The 22823-nt window shown below is 42.1% G+C and overlaps 1 protein-coding gene across 7 annotated transcripts in view; it reads left to right on the plus strand.

Moving 5' to 3' along the window:
* Positions 1-22823, plus strand: part of pde8b (phosphodiesterase 8B) — a 291793-nt gene that overhangs the window by 84774 nt on the left and 184196 nt on the right. For 3 of the 7 annotated variants that reach the window (XM_048527660.2, XM_048527662.2, XM_059644814.1), the window contains exon 2: positions 10017-10108. The exons of the other annotated variants lie outside the window; for them this stretch is intronic. The gene's annotated coding sequence lies outside the window, so the exon portion shown is untranslated. The remainder of the gene's footprint in view (positions 1-10016; positions 10109-22823) is intronic. 7 annotated transcript variants of the gene reach the window in all.

Genomic DNA, 22823 nt, shown 5'->3' on the forward strand with positions numbered 1-22823 from the left:
AGAGGGAAGTAAAAGGGGTGGAGGAGTTGCAGGACTGGTCAAAGACGATATCACAGCCGTACTTAAGGAGGGCCCCATGGAGGACTCAAGCAGTGAGGCAATATGGGTAGAACTCAGAAATAGGAAGGATGCAGTAACAATGTTGGGGCTGTACTACAGGCCGCCCAACAGCGAGCGTGAGATAGAGATACAAATATGTGAACAGATAATGGAAAGGTGTAGGAGAAACAGGGTAGTGGTGATGGGATATTTTAATTTTCCCAACATTGACTGGGATTTGCTCAGTGTTAGGGGTCAAGATGGAGCATGCATAATTTGTAAGGTGTGTCCCGGAGGGTTTTCTAGAGCAGTATGTATGTAGTCCAACTCGGGAAGGGGCCATACTGGACCTGGTGTTGGGGAATGAACCCGGCCAGGTGGTTGATATTACAGTAGGGGACTACTTTGGAAATAGCGACCACAATTCCGTACGTTTTACAATACTCATGGACAAGGATGGGAGTGGTCCTAAAGGAAGAGTTCTAAACTGGGGGAAGGCCGATTATACCAAGATTCGGCAGGCTCTGAGGAATGTAGATTGGGAGAAACTGTTTGAAGGTAAATCCACATTTGATATGTGGGAGGCTTTTAAGGAGAGGTTGATTAGTGTGCAGGAGAGACATGTTCCTGTGAAAATGAGGAATAGAAAAGGCAAGATTAGGGAGCCATGGATGACAGGTGAAATTGTGAGACTAGCCAAGAGGAAAAAGGAAGCATACATGAGGCCTAGGCAACTGAAGACAAAGTTTTGCAAGAATATCAGGAATGTAGAGCGAATCTGAAATGAGGGATTAAGAAGGCTAAGAGAGGACATGAGATATTGCTGGCAAACATGGTTAAGGAAAATCCCAAAGCCTTTTATTCATATATAAAGAGCAAGAGGGTAACTAGAGAAAGGATTGGCCCACTTAAGGACAAAGAAGGAAAGTTATGCGCTGATTCAGAGAAAATGGGTGACATTCTTAACGAGTACTTTGCATCGGTATTCACCAAGGAGAGGGACATGACGGATGTTGAGGTTAGGGATAGATGTTTGCTTACTCTAGTTCAAGTTGACATAAGGAAGGCGGAAGTGTTAGGTATCCTAAAAGACATTAAGGTGGACAAGTTCCCAGGTCCAGATGGGATCTATCCCAGGTTTCTGAGGGAAGCGAGAGAGGAAATAGCGAGGGCCTTAACAGATGTCTTTGCAGCATCCTTAGACACGGGTGAGGTCCCGGAGGACTGGAAACTTGCTAATATTGTCCCCTTGTCTAAGAAGGGTAGCAAGGATAATCCAGGTAATTATCGACCGATGAGCCTGATGTCAGTGGAGGGAAGCTACTGGAGAAGATACTGAGGGATAGGATCTATACCCATTTGGAAGAAAATGGGCTTATCAGTGATAGGCAACATGGTTTTGTGCAGGGAAGGTCACGTCTTACCAACTTAATAGAATTCTTTGAGGACGTGACAAAGTTGATTGATGAGGGAAAGGCTGTAGATGTCATATACATGGACTTCAGTAAGGCTTTTGATAAGTTTCCCCATGGCAGGCTGATGGAGAAAGTGAAGTCACATGGGGTCCAGGGTGTGCTAGCTAGATGGATAAAAAAACTGGCTAGACAACAGGAGACAGAGGGTAGTAGTAGAAGGGAGTTTCTCAAATTGGAGACCTGTGACCAGTGGTGTTCCACAGGGATCTGTGCTGGGACCACTGTTGTTTGTGATATATGTAAATGATTTGGAGGAAGGTGTGGGTGGTCTGATCAGCAAGTTTGCAGATGACACTAAGATTGGTGGAGTAGCAGATAGTGAGGGGGACTGTCAGATTACAGTAGAATATAGATAGACTGGAGAGTTGGGCAGAAAAATGGCAGATGGAGTTCAATCCGGGCAAATGCGAGGTGATGCATTTTGGAAGATCAAATTCAAGGGCGAACTATACAGTAAATGGAAAAGTCCTGAGGAAAATCGATGAACAGAGAGATTTGGGTGTTCAGGTCCATTGTTCCCTGAAGGTGACAATGCAGGTCAATAGGGTGGTCAAGAAGGCATACGGCATGCTTTCCTTCATTGGACGGGGCATTGAGTACAAGAGTTGGCAGGTCATGTTGCAGTTGTATAGGACTTTGGTTCGGCCACATTTGGAGTACTGTGTACAGTTCTGGTCGCCACATTACCAAAAGGATGTGGATGCTTTGGAGAGGGTGCAGAGGAGGTTCACCAGAATGTTGCCTGGTATGGAGGGTGCTAGCTATGAAGAGGTTGAATAGATTAGGATTATTTTCATTAGAAAGATGGAGATTGATGGGGGTACCTGATTGAGGTCTACAAAATCATGAGGGGTATAGAAAGGGTGGATAGCAAAAAGCTTTTTCCCAGAGTGGGGGACTCAATTACTAGGGGTCATGAGTTTAAAGTGAGAGGAGGAAAGTTTAAGGGAGATATGTGTGGAAAGTTCTTTACACAGAGGGTGGTGGGTGCCTGGAACGCGTTGCCAGCGGAGATGGTAGACGCAGACACATTAGCATCTTTTAAGATATATCTGGACAGGTACATGGATGGGCAGGGAGCAAATGGACACAGACCGTTAGAAAATAGATGACAGGTTAGACAAAGGATCTTGATCGGCGCAGGCTTGGAGGGCCGAAGGGCCTGTTCCTGTGCTGTAATTTTCTTTGTTCTTTTCTTTGTTCTTCTTCTTCTCAATGACAACCGGAGACAAGTGATAAATTCCAGTACCCATGAGTGAAATAATAAAACAAACAAGATCAGATCAGCCATGATCTTTTTCAATGCTGAAGTGGGCTGATTGGTCTACTCCTCCTAATTCCCATCATTCAACGGTATGTAAAATTCCACAAGTAACTCAGATCTAAATCATTGATTAAGTAGGTCAACACTCAATTTATGAAAATTCATGACTCAAATCTAATGATGCAATTTGGCCTCAAGGCCTTCCTCAGTTTGCCAAGTTGATGCAGTTCTAAGCTGCTTTCTTTCCATTTTCTCCTTTTTGTGTTTAGTTGTTTTGTTAATATTTTTTGTCTGTTTATTATCCTTTTCACTTGATGTCATGCCACATTCATAAATAGATTTTGTTTTCTGGCACCAGTCAATGCCATTCTGAAACAACTGCTTGGGTTTGATAAAACCATATGAGCCAAAGATCATCAAGTTGCCTGACGACTAATCTATACTATTTTGTATAGTATCACAGAAAGGAATCTAGTTGTTTCAACCTCTACAAGCTTACTCATGAAACTCTGAAAAGCTATGAAGTTGACTTTAGAGTTTAAGGAAAAACCTTTCTCTGCATATACCTGTAAATTATAGTCATCATTATAATGTACGTACACAAGATAGCCAGTTAGTGTATGATAAAGATTCATGTAAAGCAGTGAGGTAAATGATCAGATAATCTGTTCTCATCAGATTGGTTAAGGGTTACATAATTACCAGGACAACTCGCTCTGCTACGATTAGCTGCATGGGTTCTTTTGGTCTGTGAACATGTGGATTTATGGTTTTGGACAAGAGATGAGGTGGAGATGGAAAGGAGAACGTTTTTGCGCACAAAGTGGTCATAATCTGGTGATAAAAGAAGAGACTATTAATGATCTCAAAGGGGCATTGAGTAGGCCAGCCAGTAGACAAACTTGCAGGGTCACAGTTGGGACTGATTGGATTGCCCTTCAGTGAACTGGCATGAACTCAAAAGGCTGAAGGTCCTCCTTCAATACTGTAATAGCTATATGACTGAATTATCAGCCAGGACTCCAGGTTGGGCAGATTGCTTAGAGCTTGGACTCTGTTACCGTGCTACGCAATCCATATGGCATTTATAAAGCACAAGCTATATCCAGTAAATATAGTCTTTCTATATGAAACCATAAGTGTGAGGTTAAAAGGAAACAGGAGAGTTACTACCAGTGAGCAATTTCACTTGATGGGAGCATACATTGGAAAGCTAGCTGTGTGCTCAAAAAAATCTCGACCTTTAATTTGAAATGTCAAAAACCTTGTGATGCAGAACTGTGAGGAGAGACAGAGAACTGGAAGTGGGGGAGATGGCCTGTTGTGAAACCTGCCGTAATGATCACTAGAACTGTAATGTGCACCCAGCCGGTTCACTGGGAAAAGAGGCTTGATCGATGAGCCCTCCTCCATCTTTGTCAGAACCTCTGAACATGGCACTCCATCCAGCTGTCCTTGACCTTCGACAGGCATTCTGTGTCCTCTTTTGCAGTAAAGACAATGAAAGAGTAATGAGTCCCCTCAGGGAGGTATTCACAATCTCATGTGCTTCTGAATTGCTGCAGTGCTCCCCTTGCAGGTAACCTTCCCAGCCATCACACCATAGCCCCTAATAATAAAGTGTGAAGCTGGATGAACACAGCAGGCCAAGTAGCATCTCAGGAGCACAAAAGCTGACGTTTCGGGCCTAGACCCTTCATCAGAGAGGGGGATGGGGTGAGGGTTCTGGAATAAAAAGTGAGAGAGGGGAAGGCGGACCGAAGATGGAGAGAAAAGAAGATAGGTGGAGAGGAGATTATAGGTGGGGAGTTAGGGAGGGGATAGGTCAGTCCAGGGAAGACAGACAGGTCAAGGAGGTGGGATGAGGTTAGTAGGTAGAAAATGGAGGTGCGGCTTGAGGTGGGAGGAAGGGATGGGTGAGAGGAAGAACAGGTTAGGGAGGCAGAGACAGGCTGGACTGGTTTTGGGATGCGGTGGGGGAAGGGGAGATTTTGAAGCTAGTGAAGTCCTTCACCAGCCCAGCCTGTCTCTGCCTCCCTAACCTCTTCTTCCTCTCACCCATCCCTTCCTCCCACCTCAAGCCACACCTCCATCTCCTACCTACTAACCTCATCCCACTTCCTTGACCTGTCCGTCTTCCCTGGACTGACCTATCCCCTCCCTACCTCCCCACCTATACTCTCCTCTTCACCTATCTTCTTTTCTCTCCATCTTCGTTCCGCCTCCCCCTCTCTCCCTATTTATTCCAGAACCCTCACCCCATCCCCCTCTCTGATGAAGGGTCTGGGCCCGAAACGTCAGCTTTTGAGCTCCTGAGATGCTGCTTGGCCTGCTGTGTTCATCCAGCTTCACACTTTATTATCTTGGATTCTCCAGCATCTGCAGTTCCCATTATCTCTGACACCTTAGCCCCTCATATCTCTGCATGGTGCAATGCTTCCTTCGGCTAGCAGTATTGGTATGTTGGTACCATTTCCCAAAACCCTTACAGATATCTCACATGTGCTCACACACAAACATGATATACGCATATCAATGGCCTGATATTCTTTTTCGTCAGTTCACAGAATTTTTAAAGTTATTTTCATTTTCCGTGCTGCTGTTGCATTTGAGACTTGTCTGAATTTTTTTTAAGCAAGAGCAGTGACTATTTTGAAAGTTTAATTTGTGTTCAAGAACACTTCCTTGCATTGCAATGCTGTCAGCATTGGATGTAGCTTTTCCACTTCAAACATTCCTTTTATTTGTTTCATCGTTAGCTTTGACTATGGTCATGTTTTTCATGCATTAATAATTCAGACGGGTTTATGTCACCAGGGGCTGCCATTAACACTTATTTCCAGTCCAATGCTCCAATACCCTTTTAAAATTAGAAGGCTGGATTCCCAACTTTTTCAAATCATTTTTATTTGAATTAATACATTTCAAAACAGGGATGGCACGGTGACTCAGTGGTTAGCACTGTAGCCTCACAGCGCCAGAGACCTGGGTTTGATTCCGGCCTCGGGCGACTGTCTGTGCGAAGCTTGCACATTCTCCCTGTGTCTGCGTGGGTTTCCTCTGGGTGCTCCGGTTTCCTCCCACAGTCCAAAGATGTACAGGCTAGGTGGATTGGCCAAGCTAAATTGCCTGTAGTGTTTAGGGGGGTCGGTCTAGGTGGGATGCTTCAAGGGGCAGTGTGGACTTGTTGGGCCGAAGGGCCTGTTTCCACACTGTAGGAAATCTAATCTAATTTAATAAAACAGGTAGGCAGAAAGTCATTGATTTATTGTAAGAATCATGCAACATTTCCTGTTTAGCTTCAAATTCCATGATCTCACTGGGTTTCCTCAAACTACTAGAGACAATATTGTTTATAAGAAGGGTGAAGGATGAAAACCAGGGAATTATAAATAAGATTTGATTTGATTTGATTTGATATATTATCACATGTACTGAGCTACATGAAAAGTATTGTTTTGCGTGCTAACCAGACAAACTGTATCTTGCATAAGTACGCCAGGGTGTTAGAACAGAATGCAGAGTAGTGTTACAGCTATAGAGAATGTGCAGCGAAAGATCAACTCTAATACATGAGAGGTCCATTCATAAGTCTGATAACAGCAGAGAAGAAGCTGTTCTTAAATCTGTTGGTACATGTTTTCACACTTTCATAGCTTCTGCCCAATAGAAGAGGGTGGAAGAGAGTATAACCAGGGTGGGAGGGGTCTTTGATAATGTTGGCTGCTTTTCCGAGGCAGCAGAAAGTATAGACAGAGTCAGTGGAAGGAAGGTTCCAGTTCTGAGGAAGGGTCACCGGACCCAGAACGTTAACTGTCTTTTTTTCCCTTCACAGATGCTGCCAGACCTGCTGAGCTTTTCCAGCAACTTATGTTTTTGCTCATTGGAAGGAAAACCTGTTTTTGTGATGGACTGGGCTGCGATTTTTGTGGCCTTCACAGAGCAGTTGCCATACCAAGCGGGTGCACCTGTAAAAATTGGTCAGAGTCATTGTGGAAATGCCGACTTTCCTTAGCCTCCTGAGGAAGCTTTTACTACATTGGGATTGATGTGCTTTCTTGACTGTGGCGTCAACATGGATGAGTTGGGCTTGATTGTTGGTGATATTTACTGTTAGGAGCTTGACGTTCTCGACCACCTCCACCTCAACACCATTAACACAAACAGGCATGAGCCTTCCACTCTGCTTCCTGAAGTCAATGACCAGCTCCTTTTGTTTTTCTGATATTGAGGGAGCAATTTTCATCTTTATGCCATGTCCTTACGCTGTCTATCTCTTTCTTGTTGTTATTTGAGATCTGACCCACTACAGTGATGTCGTCAGCAAATTTGTAAATGGAGTTAGAGCTAAATTTGGCCACATAGTTGTGAGTGTATGAGGAGTATAGTAAGTTGCTGAGTGCACAGCCATATGGGGCATTGGTGTTGAGGATTATTGTGAAGGGGGTATTGTCATCTATGCTCACTGATAGTGGTCTGTCAGTCAGGCAGTCAAGAATCCAGTTGCAGAGGGGAAAACAGAGTTCTCAGTCCCGGAGTTTGAAGATGAGTTTTGTTGGAATTATGGAGTTGAAGGCAGAGCTAAAGCTAACAATTAGGACTCTGAAGTAGGTGTCCGTATGTAGGGTCAGGAGATGGTGTCTCCTGTGGACCTTTTGTGATGATAGTCGAATTATAGCAGACCAAGGCCATATGGGAAGCTGGTGTTTTTGTGTGCAATTACTAACTCCTCAAAACACTAGATAACCTAACAAATGTTGTAGGCAGAGATAACAAAGTGTGGAGCCGGATGAACACAGCCGGCCAAGCAGCATCTTAGGAGCACAAAAGCTGATGTTTTGGGCCTAGATCCTTGATGAAGGGTCTTGGTCCGAAATGTCAGCTTTTGTGCTCCTAAGACGCTGCTTGGCCTGCTGTGTTCATCCAGCTCCACACTTTGTTATCTCGGATTCTCCAGCATCTGCAGTTCCCATTATCTCTGATCACAAATGTAGTAGGCAATTGGTTGGAGTCTATAATCAACTGAACAACTAAACAATAGCTGTTAACTGAACTGTTCAAAAATTTTCACTTAATCAAAGAAGGCATGGATTTTAGGTATATCATGCCTCACAAACTTCATTAAATTTTTGAAAGAAATGACTAGGGTGGTGAACAGGGGAATGTCTATGGATGTTGTTCACATGGACTTCCAGAAAGCTTTTGATAAACTCCCACATCAGAGACTATTACTTAAGGGAGAGACCCCAGAACTGAAGACAAATTACTGACATGGCTGGGAAATTGGTTTAGTAGTTGGCAACAGAAAGTAGGGATAATGGGTAGGTGCTCAAAAGTAGCAGGATGTAACCAAGGGTGTCTTGCAAAGTCTCTGTTAGGGCCTCAATTGTTCACATTATTTATTAACAACTTGCTTGAAACTCATATTTTCCAGATTTGCTTATGGCACAAAGTTAGGTAGCATTGTAGACGGTGGAGATGATAGCGTAACCAGAATTTAGAAGGTTCAGGGATGATCTGATCAAAGTCTTCGACATTAACAGGAAAAGACAGAGTAGATTAAGATAAAATATTTCCACTGGTTGGAGATTCTAAAACTAGGGGGCATAACCTGACAATTAGTGTGAACCAATCAGGAGAGATATTAGGAAGCATTTCTACACATAAAGGGTCATAGAAGTTTGGAACTCTCTTCCACAAATGGCAATTAGTGCCAGATTAGTTGTTAGTTTTAAAGCCGTGAGAGATAAATTTTTGTTAAGCAAAGGTATTAAGGGATAAAGGGCCCAAATGGAGTATGTAATCAGGCCCCAGGTCAGTCATGATCTGATTGAACAGCAGAATAAGCTTGAAGGGCCCATTAACCTATACTTGTTCCTATCTTCCTCATTCCCAGCCAATAAAACATCTACTAAAACATTTGCGTCATAATTAGAAAAATCATGAATCACCCCACAATTAAAAGATCAGCAGTTAAACAAATTTTTAAATTATTTCTGTGCAAAGGAAATATTCAAACCATGCACTAATACGTATATGTTTAGTGAATTGAAACTCGTAGGTGTGTAGGAAGGACTTATGGATTGGCAGAACCTGTATGAAATGTATCTTCCATGCCTGTTAAGTCTTGAGGTGGGACGTGAACCCAAAACTTCTAGCTCAGAGGTTGGGGTGCTACTGACTGCACCACAATACCTCCGCTCGTTTTTCTTATGAGTATAGACCCAAACTCCTTAACCTTCCTCATATTATTCAACTATTCCCATCGTATCCCAACATCAGTGACCCTGCTGATCCTGTGTCTCCAAGAAAAATAACTGGATCCTTTCCTCACCAGAGAAGAATGAAGACACTATGACTTTAAACTGAAAACCTTCATAATTTTCTGCACCACGTCCCAGCACTAACTACAGAAGTGCATCTTGGTGGTTTTAGAACATAGAAAAGTACAGCACAGTACAGGCCCTTCGGCCCACCATGTTGCGCCATAGAATAATCCTAATCCAAAAATAAAACAACCTAACCTACATTCCCCTCAATTCACTGCTGTCCATGTGCATGTCCAGCAGTCGCTTAAATGTCACTAATGACTCTGCTTCCACGACTTCCATTGGCAAAGTATTCCATGCGCTCACAACTGTCTGGGTGAAGAACCTGCCTCTGACGTCTCCTCTACACCTTCCTCCTAACACCTTAAAACTATGACCCCTCGTGGCAGTCAATCCTGCCCTGGGGAAACGTCTCTGGCTATCGACTCTATCCATGCCTCTCATTACCTTGTACACCTCGATCAGGTCACCTGTCTTCCTCCTCCTCTCCAGAGAGAAAAGTCCGAGCTCAGTCAACCTCTCCTCGTAAGACAAGCCCTCCAGTCCAGGCAGCATCCTGGTAAACCTCCTTTGCACCCTCTCCAAAGCCTCCACATCTTGTTCCATGTCAGTGGGATTACACATTGGAAATCAAGCCCCACTATTGCTGGAGTTGTCAAAAAGTTAAAAATATTAAACGAGGTCAAAATTCCCCAATTTACCTGTCTTTTAGACCCAGGCTGATGGAAAGCACAGATCAGATTTTTGTATTTAACAAAAATGACAATATTTATTCTGGATAGATTCAAGCTATGGATAAACCATAATGTATTATTGATGTCATTCTACTTACTTTTAAGCTTTAAAATTTAAGCTTTTTAGTTAAACTTTTAAGCCACTAATGAGCTCCTGATCTTCTTGCACTTGCAGACAGAAACGTTCAGACAAAAACAAAACACGGTTGTTATGGACAGTGGGAAAAGCTGGGAAGACAGTTCAATAGTTCCTGCTCACGGAGTTAGGTAAGATAGTCCTGTTGACTAGCCAGGATAGTGCTGCTCCTTGGTTCTCATTCTCCAAGTACTTTAATTTGTTTGCAGGAGTTGCAGTATGGTTGGTTCACACTTATAAAGTCGCTAGCTTGTTGGTTAAAAGGCGCAGCTTACAGCAACTACTGAGTGAAAAATAAACTGGCTTTCATTAGGTTTAAGACATTCTTTTTGCTGCAGAGAAAAGAGACCGCTCTTGCCCTGGCAGAAATCCAATGACTTCTCCTAAACATGCACGCTCCCAAGCTGTTCAGCTACTTGGAGTCAGTCACGTACTTGTTGGCAGGAATAAGCGCTCATTAGTTCACAGACCAACTAGCTGCTTATTGCCGGCTGAAGTGCCATTTGTACACAGCACCCCTGACACCACCTGGCTGTAGTCCAGCTATAACCAGACTTCCACTACTGCCTGAACAAGTAACTTACTTTTAAAAGCAGCAGCAACCTTCAAAATTTCATCTTTTATTTTAACAGTTTTTTGTTCCCATTTCAGTTCACAGTCAAAGGTACAGCAAAATAAAAAAATATAGTTTGTCATCTTCACCAAGTGGGGCAATGTTTTCTGGAGGAACATTGTGCAATTGTAGAACTGCTACACTTCCTACAATCACACCTCAAATGTCATTTTATAGTGACAGAAATACCATGCTGGTACGCAACTATCAACCTTAGCCCCTGGACTGTGTCTCTGACTACTCTGGCGAGGAGCTATATCTTCCAACAGCCCATTAATCGTCACTATGATCAGGTATCTTTCTCTGAGCATACCAGTTAGGGCATGCTACTAACATATTTGTTTAACAACTGATAGTTCTGTGTCAATGGATATCTTGTGGTTTTCAGATGGGCCTTTATCCCCAGTGGAGACACTTTAGCTTCTTCTATTAACGTCAGCCCTCTAAGACTTTCAAAATATTGTATAACCTGCATTGACCTACAACCTACATGAACTATCTGACACAGTTTGTTTTTCTGTAGCGAATTTTGTGAAAGTCTGACTTTGTTTCTTCCTTATCGTTTTAAATTTCTGTTTATAAGCTTCTCACTTACTAATTAATAGGCTTTGTGAAGTCACTTTCTTTGTATCATTGTCACTAGACTGTATAGCTGCAAGCGATGAGTCTACTTGTAAAAACTTTTTCTAGAAACACATTCTGCAGGAAAATATCCAGTCTTCTCCAAGCCCACTGTCGCTTTGTGGTTCCAACATACATTTCAATTCCTTCTGCACTTGGCTTAAGAACTAAACAAATATATCTTGCCAAATTCAAATTGAGAGTTGATTTTGCAACATCCTCGAGCATTACCTCAAGCCCTGTAATAGGAGTTGTCATATATTGGGTAATGACTGAGGGTGAAGGGTGTGAGTGTGAGGCAGCTCAAGGGCTGAAAATGAAGTGGATAAGGTGGTATGAGAATGAAGGTAAGGGACATTCTTGATTAGTGAGGAGATTAAGGGTTGTGGGGAGAAGGCAAGAGGATGGAGTATGGAAGTAAAGACCAGTCAGCTGGAAGCAATGTGATCATTGTTGAGGTTTTTTTGATAGCATGCTAATTGCTGTGACAGAAACAATACCTTGAATGCCATTCTTTCTGTATGAGAAAAAAGACCAGGAAAAAAAGAAACATGTATTCAGAGACACAGCTAGTGTTGTGTGTCTTGGAATGAAATAGTTCAATAAATTCTTGATTAGGTATAAAAAGTGTTAAGAATTCCAGTACAGTCAGAGACACGCATAGGGCTAAATTTTATAAAATATCAGCTATTTGGGAATTTTCTCATGTTTTATTATACTCAACGATGGTGAGAATACTCACTGTGGTCCACAGCTTCAGGGATTTCCACCACTGTTGCCATATTTACAGTCCAGCTGTGCACCAAGTCTATTGCTACGAGCCATGAATAACCCTGTACAGTGCACGTAGTGGCAGAGAAACTGTAAAGAAAAGCTTTTGAAGGCACATAGGTGGCACAGGCACCACTTCCTTGGACATAGAACCTCACATTCGTAAATGTTTTACTGTTTTGTATCAACACCTGTTTGATTGGCTGTCACTGAAAATCAGTCAACATTTCCCTTGCTCCATCTTTTAAAACTTAATCTAAATTTGGTATGCATACATCAGTGCATTTTTATTCACTCTTGGGATGAGGCCATTGCTGGCTAGCTGGGCCAACATTTATTGTCCATCCTGGAGAAGGTGGTGCTGATCTGCTTTCTTGAATCAAGTCCATTTGATGTAGGTATGCCATCAGGGAGGTTCATTCCAAAGCCATGGTGGTTAACTGGCTCAGAGAGAAATTTGTAGGCAGTGCTGTTCCCATGTAGCTTTCAGATGGTAATAGTCATGGATATAGAAGATGCTAAGAAGCTTTGGTGAATTTCTGCAGTGTTTCTTATAGATGGTACACAATGCTTTACTTAGTGACAGTGCAAGGAATTAAATATTTGCACAAGTGGTGCCAATAGAGCACAGTGCTTTGTCTTGTATGATGTCAAGCTTGTGTGGATTTATAAATTATAGGCCAGTTAGCTTAATGTTTGTCATTTGCTAACTGTTAGACTCTGCTTTGAGTCAGCTTGGCTTCATGAAGAGGAAATCATACCACACAAACTTACTGAATTCTTCAAGGAGGTAATAGGCAGTAATAACGGGGAATCAGTACATGTAACATATTTGGATTTCCAAAAAAAATTGACTAAAATACATATTGCTGTCTAATAAGATGAGTCCTTGGTATTGGGGATAATGTGTTGGCATCTGTGTGTCTGTGGGGAAATGTAAGGTTGTGCACTGTGGTAGGAAGATTGGAAAAACCGAATATTATTTAAATGAAGAAAGACTGAAGAAAACTACAGCTTGAAGTGATTTGGGAGTCCCTCTCAAATGAAATACAAAAAGATAGCATCCAAGTTCAGTGGGTAATAAGGGAGGCAAGTGGAATGATGTCCTTTATTTCAAAGAGAATGGAACATAAAAATATGGAAGCCATGCTAAAATTATAAAGAAACTGATTACATTAGATCTACAATAAACCTGTGAACAATTTTGGTCCCCATATCTAGAGAAGGATTGAAGCAGTCCAGACAAGGTCCACAAAGTTGACCCCAGGTATGGTTGGATTTTCTTACGAGGAGAGGTTGAGTACGTTGGGCCTATACTCATTGGGGTTTAGATGAATGAGAGATGACCTTATTGAAATATAGAGAACTTGACTGGTACATGTGAAGCGGTTGTTTTCCATTGTAGGAGAGCCTAGGACCAGAAAGAATCCTGTCAAAATAAGAGGTCACCAATTGAAGGCTGCACTGAGGAGGAATTTTTCCTCCAAGGGTAGTGAATCTGTGGAACTATCTAGTGCAGAGGCCTGTTGATGCTGTGGGTCATTAAGTATGTTGAAGGCTGAAACAGACTTTTTAATTTAATAGGGGAATTAGGGCTACGGGGAAAAGGCAGGAAATTGGAGCTGAGGATTGTCAGATCAGTCATGATCTCATTGGATGAGGAGCTGACTCAATGTGCTGCTTATCTTATTTCTGCTGTTCTGTAGTCTAATGATCATTGTTAATGCAACCCTTCTGTCTCAGAAGTGAAATAGTTTATAGTCTGTAATCATGTTACTGCCAGTGGAAATTTCTTTGGAGATTCAAATAATTTACAGTTTTTTAAATGATTTCCTTGTTATCAGGCAGATAATGGACTCAGAAATGCTACCTCCCAAATGAGTGAACATTCACCCCTATGATTTTGGTCATGTGGAAGGAAGCATGCTTAATGTTTAAAGCTCAGTCTGTGCTTTTGGGGTGTTTTAAGTTGGTATTGTTTTACCAAGAGAAAAGTACTCTGTTGGCTGAATATTAGATCCCTCTTGTCACAGTAAATGTAAATCAACTATTTTACAATATATTTGAAAAGATTCTATTGAGAAAATCAAAATAATCAGATTTTACGTAACTATTGTGAACATGAGGGTTCCTGAGCAATTGGGACCAAGTAAATATATTCACAAACAAAGCAACTGACCTTCTCGAGGCAAATAAGAAATGCTGGCCTATATATACATCTGATTAGATGGATGTTCTGGATTTCTGCTGAAATTACTTTTTCAAAGCAAATAGAAAGTACTTGGAAGACAATGAAAGTCCTTCAGTTCAATAGTGAATTTAACACTGTGTATTGGTTTGGATGAAACTCCAGTACATTCCTCATTCATCTTTCAACAAGTGGTGTATTTAAAGAAATATTTGACTTCTTGCAAACTTAAAGCCCTTGCATCTGCGTGTATTTAGATTTCGGAAAGATATTGCACATCACCAAATTTGGAAGTGACTAGTACGAGGTCAGTTGTCAAACCCAAGTAAAGGTTCATTGTTACAACAGATTAAACATTGTCCTTTCATCTCCAAAGGCTCAGTTCAAACATTGCCTCGACAAATTGAAGATTTGTTGTAAGCATCCCATGTGAAAAATGATTATGTAGTCTGATCCTGGGCCAACAGCAGAAAGCTGCTAATTTGTTATTAAGTGGCAAGTTCATTCAGATAAAACCACAGCGAAACCTATTTTGATAAATGGAAAAATGTTGCACAGTAATGCAGTAGAGTGCTTCTGAGGTTACATTCTAGCAAACAGTGCTTTAGTCTGCATCTAACCATGACTGAACCTGACTTGAGTACTTGAAAGTAACATTGATGTGGATTTTGATGGGTTGACAGGAATTTTGCCTCCTGTTTGGAGATGTGTATGCCATTATACTATCTAAGACCTCCAGCTCTTCTTCTATAATATGATCTATTTTCAAAACATCATTATTTATTTCCCTGAGCTCGCTAGCCTCCTTTACTTTCTCTGCACAAAAAGTGATACAAAATAGTTGTTTAATTTTTTGAAGTTTGCATGAAGGTCATATGTAGACAGGGTGGTTAAGAAAAGGTTTAGCACACTTGCTTTAGTTGCTCAGACCTTTTAAGTATAGGAGTTGGAATGCCATGTTGAGATTGTACAAGACATTGGTGAGGCCTGTTCTTGGAGTACTGTGTCCAGTTCTGGTCACCCTGTTATAGGAAGGATATTATTTTAAGCTGGAGAGGATTCAGAAAAGGTTTACCAGGATGTTGCCAGGAATGGAGGGTTTGAGATATAAGGGGAGGCTGGATAGGCTGGCACATTTTTCACAGGAGTGTAGGAGGTTGAGGGGTAACCTTTATAGAGGTGTATAGAATGATGAGGGGTATAGACAAGGAGAATGGCAGGTGTTTTCTCTGGAGTGCAGGATTTTAAGACTAGGGGACTTATTTTTAAGGCGGGAGGAGAAAGATTTAAAACGGATACAAGGGACAACTTTCTTATACAAAGGGTCATTTGTATGTGGAATGAACTCCCGGAGGAAGTGGTGGATGCGGATATAGTTACAACATTTAAAATACATTTGGATAAGTACATAAATAAGAAATGTTAGGAGGAACATGGGCCAAGTACAGGTAGGTGGGACCAGCTGATCAATCAGTTTGGGATTATTGTCAGCATGCACTAGTTGGACTGAAGAGTCTGTTTCAATGTTGTATGACCCTATAATTGTTCTGGGGCATGGGGGAGTCACAGTCAAGATGTAGCGTGGGGTTATGGAGGGGAATCGAGAGGTTGTTCAGAAGGCAGATTTGGAGAGTAAACGATCACAGGACAGGTTGTGATATAGAAGAGGGTTCACACTCGTGTGGAATGGGAAAGGGGTTGTTTGTTTGTTGGGCCAGGGATTACCCTTACTCATTTAGGCAGAATGTGCACCTCATGGAGTCAAGTTTTCTTGCCTTTTTCAAACTCTCAGATTTCCCAAGATTCCATGAGTCCCAGGTAAAATAAGTGACAGACTAAAAGTGCTGCTTAAATTGAGAAATGCAGAGCCATTGATCAGGCTATTCACAGACAAAAGGTTTTCGTCATTGATAACTGGTTACTAGTCCATAGACCAGTGAACATCTGGATCAAGTTCACTTTCTGCTTGTTCAAACAGTTGTTTACGCAATGCTGACCAAAAGTGTCAAGTTGCTTTGGGATTGATGGCCTAGTGGCATTATTGTTGCACTGTTAATCCAGAGACACAGATAATGTTCTGGAGATCCGAGTTTGAATCCCGCCATGGCAGATGGTGGAATTTGAATTCAATAAAATATATAGAATTAAGAATCTGATGATGACTGTGAATCCATTGTCGATTGTCGGCTAAACCCATCTGGTTCACTAATGTCCTTTAGGGAAGGAAACATCATATGAACATCAACTAGCCACAAAACGACATGACCCACTATCACTCGCATCCTTACGCACAGATGAGGAAGGACACCACTTTGATTGGGACAACACATCCATCCTAGGACAAGCCAAACAGAGACATGCATGAGAATTCCTAGAAGCATGGCATTCCAACCAGAATTCCATCAACAAACACATTGACTTGGAGCCAATCTACCATCTCCTGAGAAAAAGAACAGGAAATGACATCACCAACCCAAGGAAACCTAACCAGATAAATAGAAAGCGGGACATAACACCAGCGCTTCGTCGGAGGCTCACTGATGATGTTACCTAGAATGGTGACGAAATGTCTGAAAACTAACCTTCCAGCTCCGCAAGCAAACTCACATCCAGAACCTCAACCTGAGCTACAAATCTTCTCAAAACTCGCTGGTACATTCACTACTCAGACTGATGACCAGCAACACAACAGAGTTATTTGGTGAGGTGTTGCTGTCTCAGTCTTGTTCCTGCTGAATATTGAAGGCTTTTATATGTATTCTAAACAAGTTATCACGAATACCATGGCAACAGTCGGAGATATAACCACACATTGTATTAAATGAAAGGTTTGGAAAGCTCACTCATGCTTGATGGAGGAATGGTTCATGCTAAAGTAATTTGCAGTTTCACAGATTTAAAATGATTTGATAACAGTATTTTTTACAAATTTGGGTTAAAGCAAAAATAAACTGCTTAGAAAGTCAGCAAAGAATCAAGTCTCTGGAATGAACTCCAGAGGGAAAATTACAGATGCAGAAACCTGACTTCAAGGTTTTTGTATAGAACAGGAAGCTGTTACTCACAATTTTAGATTGATCGAGATGACAATGGAGAAGTCCAGTAGCTCTGCAGAACAATGTGCAAATGACAGAGAGCTGCAAGTCACACAGATGCTTAGATGCCAAGCTAAAAAATAAAATCACATTTATCCTACTCTTCAATACTCCAGAATAAACTACAAAAATTATGGAAGAATAATTCAAAATTCAAAAGTAGTTAGGATTGACAACTGTTTTTGACTGAAGACGAGAAATGCAAACCTGAAAGTAAGTGAGATGAGATCGCTTGAATAGCACTTTTTTTAAAGGAAATTTTGAGGTGTTGGTCATGTTGTGTTGCAGTCATGAAATTTAACTGTCTTTCATCTTCATATTTTGATAGTTCAGGCATTTGTCTGTCTGCACGGAAGGAGAATTATCAAAATATAAAAGACCTGAACAGAAATATAAGCCTGGAGAGGGGTGAATTTGCACAGGTATTATTTATTCTATAAGTGTTTTACAGTTTTCACAGTCAACACTATCAGTTGTTTTGTTGATAGAAAGGCAGTTAAATGAAAACAAATACACAATTAAAACATGCAACCCTGTTTAAAATTGCAAAATAATCCGATACTGTACATTAACTTAAAAATTAGCTGCAGAATCATGATGCGAATAACTTTGTATTACATCCTCACTCAAAACCAGTTTCCTAGAAATAAGCATGAATATGGCAATTTTCAGAGCCTTATAACTGTACTATGAGGTACTGGTTCAAGAAACTTTAATGTTGGGCATTGCGTGTAGTTTAATGCAATCTGAAGATATCATTCATCTTGGATGGAGAAGCAGGAGTCTCGATGGAGACCCTCATGGAGCCAGAAATGTCAGTGCCTGCTTATGATCATCCTAGTAATTATGCCTAACTAGCCAGTGTAACTTGTACCAGTTGCTGCCATACAATAAACACATCCTACTGTAGCCTGCTCTTGTTAAGATTTGTTCAGTGGTTCACTCTATACACTGTTAACCAAATAGGTCCTTTGATCCAGTTTACCGTGGTCATTAGCAGGTAGTGGTTGTTGCTGCAGAATATACAACAACATGTAATCCCGAAAATGCTTTCGAATTGGAGTCACCTGATATAGAGGAGACATGACAGCCAATTTACACACACGATCCCACAAGCAGCAATGTGAGAATGTGCTGGTGATTATTTTCAGTGGTGTTGAGTTGAGAGATAAAAGATTGACCAGCTCACTGTGGGGTATTGCTCTGTTCTTTGGAGTCATCTCATGTCATCTTTTATCTCTTCCTACATGAGTATATGGAGAGTTGGCTGAAAGGCAACATTTTCATCAGTCTAGCACTCCTTCCACAGTACTGATGGGGAGTCAGCCAATATTTTATAGACAGGTCTCTGGAATGAGATTTGAACCTGACTTAAAGAGAACACGTAGAAAACAGCAGGAAAGAAATGATCATTGTGGAGGTGGGAGAATCAGCTGGGATATGATTGCAGCACAATCTAATTCACTGTCAGTTTTCAGGCCTCAGCTGTACCTGTGGAGACTGTTAGTATTACTTTGAAACGTTGCAGTATCTGTCCAAAATGCCATGAGCTTAGGTCTTGTTTTAGTGACAGTGACAGTGGAATTGGGGAAACTAGCTCAAAATAACTTGGAATTTGTCAGTTTGGCCAATGAAGTGCTACCTTTAGGGAGTAATCCTAAATAGCAGTAATTTAGAAAAGTGCATTATCGTTATTAAGGTACTGATTGAAAAGTGCTAGGTATAAGTAAAGGTCAGAGAAAAATAGAAGGAGATTATAGTTAAAGTAACAGGTGTAGCAACCTGGTGTCATGTGATTTTTGACCTTGTCTGCCCCAGTCCAGCACCAGCATCTCCACGTCATAGCTTTAAGTGCTGATGATTTCAAAATTTTAAAATACATATTGGCCAGACTTCAGAGATCAACGGTAGAAGGACGCTGGAATTAATATTATTTGTGTTTAAAGGCAATCCAAACATTTAACCTAAAGATATAAAAGATGGAAGCAAAGCTCAGGGCCATGGTTTGTTCCTCTTGCTCGATGTGGGAATTTGGACACATTTCCCGTGCCTGGGGCCAGCATATGTGGAAAAGAGAAGCTCCTGGAAGCCGGAGTTCAAGTGCAGGAGTGGTAACTGGGATGCTGGAGCAGAGGATCTGAGCATATACAAAGAGGTGGTCACACCACAGGTTAAGACCACACAGGCAGAAAGGGAATAGGTGACCATTAGAGTAAGTGGACTGTGCAGGCAGTGCAGGAATCCCCTGTGGCCGTTCCCCTGCAAAACTGAGATATCACTTTGGTTACTGTTGGGAGTGGGGTGGGAGATGGCCTCTCATATGAAAATGACAGCAGGCAAAGTTATTTCATCATGGTTTGCTTTGCTGCGCAGGATGGGGAGAAGGAGTGAGAATACTGTAGTAATAGGGGATTAATTGTAAGGGAAACAGATGGTTCTAAGCCACAAACAAGATTCAAGGATGGAATCGTGCCTCTAGCTTTTAGGGTCAAGGATGTTTCAGAGCAGCTACAGGACATCTGGAAGTGGGAGAGTGAATGGCCAATGGTCATGTTGCATGTCGGTACCAAAGAAATAGCTAAGAAAAGAGATGATGCCCTAAAAGCACAAAAGGACAAATAACATACTGAAAACTAATGGCACTAAGGTGATAGTTAAGTGAGGGTGCAAAGGTCTGGCAGATGGAGTACAATGTTGATAAATGTGAGGTCATCCATTCTGGTAGGAATAACAGCAAAATGGACTATGCTTTAAATGGTAAAAAATTGCAGCACACTGCTGTGCAGACGGACTTGGGTGTCCTTGTGCATGAATCGCTAAAAGTAGGATTGCAGGTACAGCAGGTAACTAAAAAGGCAAATGGAATTTTGTCTGCCATTGCTCGAGGGATGGAGTTTAAAAACAGGGAGGCTATGCTGCAGTTGTATAGGGTCCTGGTGAGGCCACACTTGGAGTACTGTGTGCAGTTTTGGTCTCCTTAACTGAGAAGAGATATACTAGCACTGGAGGGGGTGCAGAGGAGATTCACTTGGTTGAGAGGGTTGGATTATGAGGAGAGACTGAGTAGACTGGGATTATATTCATTGGAATTCCGAAGAATGAGGGGAGATCTTATAGAAATATATAATATTATAAAAGAAATATATAGAATGGAGGCAGGGAGGTTGTTTCCGCTAGCAGGTGAAACTAGGACTAGAGGGCATCACCTCAGAATAAAGGGAAGCAGATGTAGGACTGAGGTCAGGAGGAACTTCTTCACCCAAAGGGTTGTGAATCTGTGGAATTCCCTGCCCAGTGAAGCAGTTGAAGCTATCTCGCTGAATGTTTTTAAGGCAAGGCTAGATAAATTTTTGAACAGTAAAGGAATTAAGGGTTATGGTGTGCGGGCGGGTAAGTGGAACACAGTCTCAAAAAGATCAGCCATGATCTTATTAAATGGCAGGGCAGGCTCAAGGGGCCGGATGGCCTACTTCTAGTTCTTATGTTCTTATTAAGCAGAATATAAGGATTGAAGAAATAATGGGAACCACAGATGCTGGAGAATTTGAGATAACAAAGTGTGAAGCTGGATGAACACAGCAGGCCAGGCAGCATCTTAGGAGCACTAAAGCTGACGTTTCGGGCCTAGACCCTTCATCAGAGAGGGGGATGGGGAGTGGGTTCTGAAATAAATAGGGAGAGGGGGGAGGTGGACTGAAGCTGGATAGAGGAGAAGATAGGTGGAGAGGAGAGTTTAGGTGGGGAGGTAAGGAGGGGAGAGGTCAGTCCGGGGAGGATGGACAGGTCAAGGGGGCATGATGAGGTTAGTAGGTAGGAAGTGGAGGTGCGGCTTGAGGTGGGAGGAGGGGATAGGTGAGAGGAAGAACAGGTTAGGGAGGCAGAGACGAGCTGGGCTGGTTTTGGGATGTAGTGGGGCGAGGGGAGATTTTGAAGCTGGTGAAATCCACATTGATACCATTGGGCTGCAGTGTTCCAATGTGCCAATGTGGTATACTGCATCCACTGTACCTGTTGTGGCTGCCTCTACATTGGGGAAACCAAGTGGAGGCTTGGGGACCGCTTTGCAGAACACCTCGGCTCAGTTCGCAATAAACAACTGCACCTCCCAGTCGCAAACCATTTTAACTCCTCCTCCCATTCACCCAGGAGAAAGATATGGAGTATAGTGAGATATGTGTGGAGCATGTTAATATGCAGGGGCGTTTTCGGATCAAGAAAGAAGTGGTGTTGAATCTCTTGAGGAGCATTACGGTGGATATGGCTGCAGTGCGTGATGGTATTTACCCCAGGTTATTGTGACAGGCAAAAGTGGAGATTGCTGGAGCCTTGACAAAATCTTTGATTCCTTGCTGGAGAGGTCCTAGAGGCCTGGCGAGTAGCTAACATTGTTCCTCTGTTCAAGAAGGGAAACAGGGATAATCCAGGAAACTATAAACTGGTGACCCTCACATCGGTAGTTGGGAAGCTATTGAAAAGAATGCTTGAAGATAGGATTTGTGCACATTTGGAAAATCATTTGGAAGAGCATAACTAGGCACATTCAGCATGACTTTATGCAGGGCAGGTCATGTCTTACTAACTCCATTGAATTTTTCGAGGAGGTGACAAAGGTGATTGATGAGGATAGAGCATGAATGTTGTTTACATTAATTATAGTAAGGCTTTCGACAAGGTCCCTCATAATAGACTCGACCAGAAGGTTAGGCTGCATAGGATCCACCGTGACTTGGCCACATGGATTCAGAATTGGCTTGCCCATAGAGTACAGACTGGAGTTGTGGAAGGGTGTTTTTCAGGCTGTGAGTCCATGACTAGTGGTGTCTCACAGGGTCCTGTGCTGGGCTCTCTGCTGTTCGTGATATATACAAATGACTTGGATGAAAATGTAGATGGGTAGATCAGTGATTTTGCAAATGATACAAAGATCGGTGGAGTTGTGGATAGTATAGAAACTTGTCAAAAGATATAGTGGGATATAGATCAGTTGAAGATATGGGCAGAGAAATGGCAGATGGAGTTTAATCCGGGTAAGTGTGAAGCGCTGCATTTTGGGAGATCAAATGTTGAGGAAATGTGTATAGTTAATGGCTGGACTCTGAACAGCATTGATGTGCAGAGGGATCTTGGGGTTCAAGTCCATAGCTCCCTGAATGTGGCCATGCAAGTAGAAATGGTGATAAAGAAGGTGTGTTGTCTTTAATGGCCCTGGAATTGAGAACAAAAATCAGATGTCAAGTTGCAGCCTTATAAGACTTTGGTTCGGCCCCACTTAGAATCTTGCGTTCTGGTTGCCACTTTACAGGACGGATGTGGAAGCTTTGGAGAAGTACAGAATGGGTTTACCAGAGTGCTGCCTGGAATTGATGGTATGATCTACAAGGAGAGGCTAGAAAAACTCAGGCGGTTTTCTCTTGAGTGGTACAGGCTGAGGGAAGACTTGATAGAAGTCTACAAAAAGTATGAGATGCACAGATAGGGTTGATCGTCAGAATCTTTTTCTGAGAGTTGAAATGTCTAAGACAAGGGGGCATGTATTTAAGGTGATGGGGAAAGTTCAA

Source organism: Stegostoma tigrinum, chromosome 3 (genome assembly GCF_030684315.1).
Source record: "Stegostoma tigrinum isolate sSteTig4 chromosome 3, sSteTig4.hap1, whole genome shotgun sequence".
Taxonomy (NCBI): domain Eukaryota; kingdom Metazoa; phylum Chordata; class Chondrichthyes; order Orectolobiformes; family Stegostomatidae; genus Stegostoma; species Stegostoma tigrinum.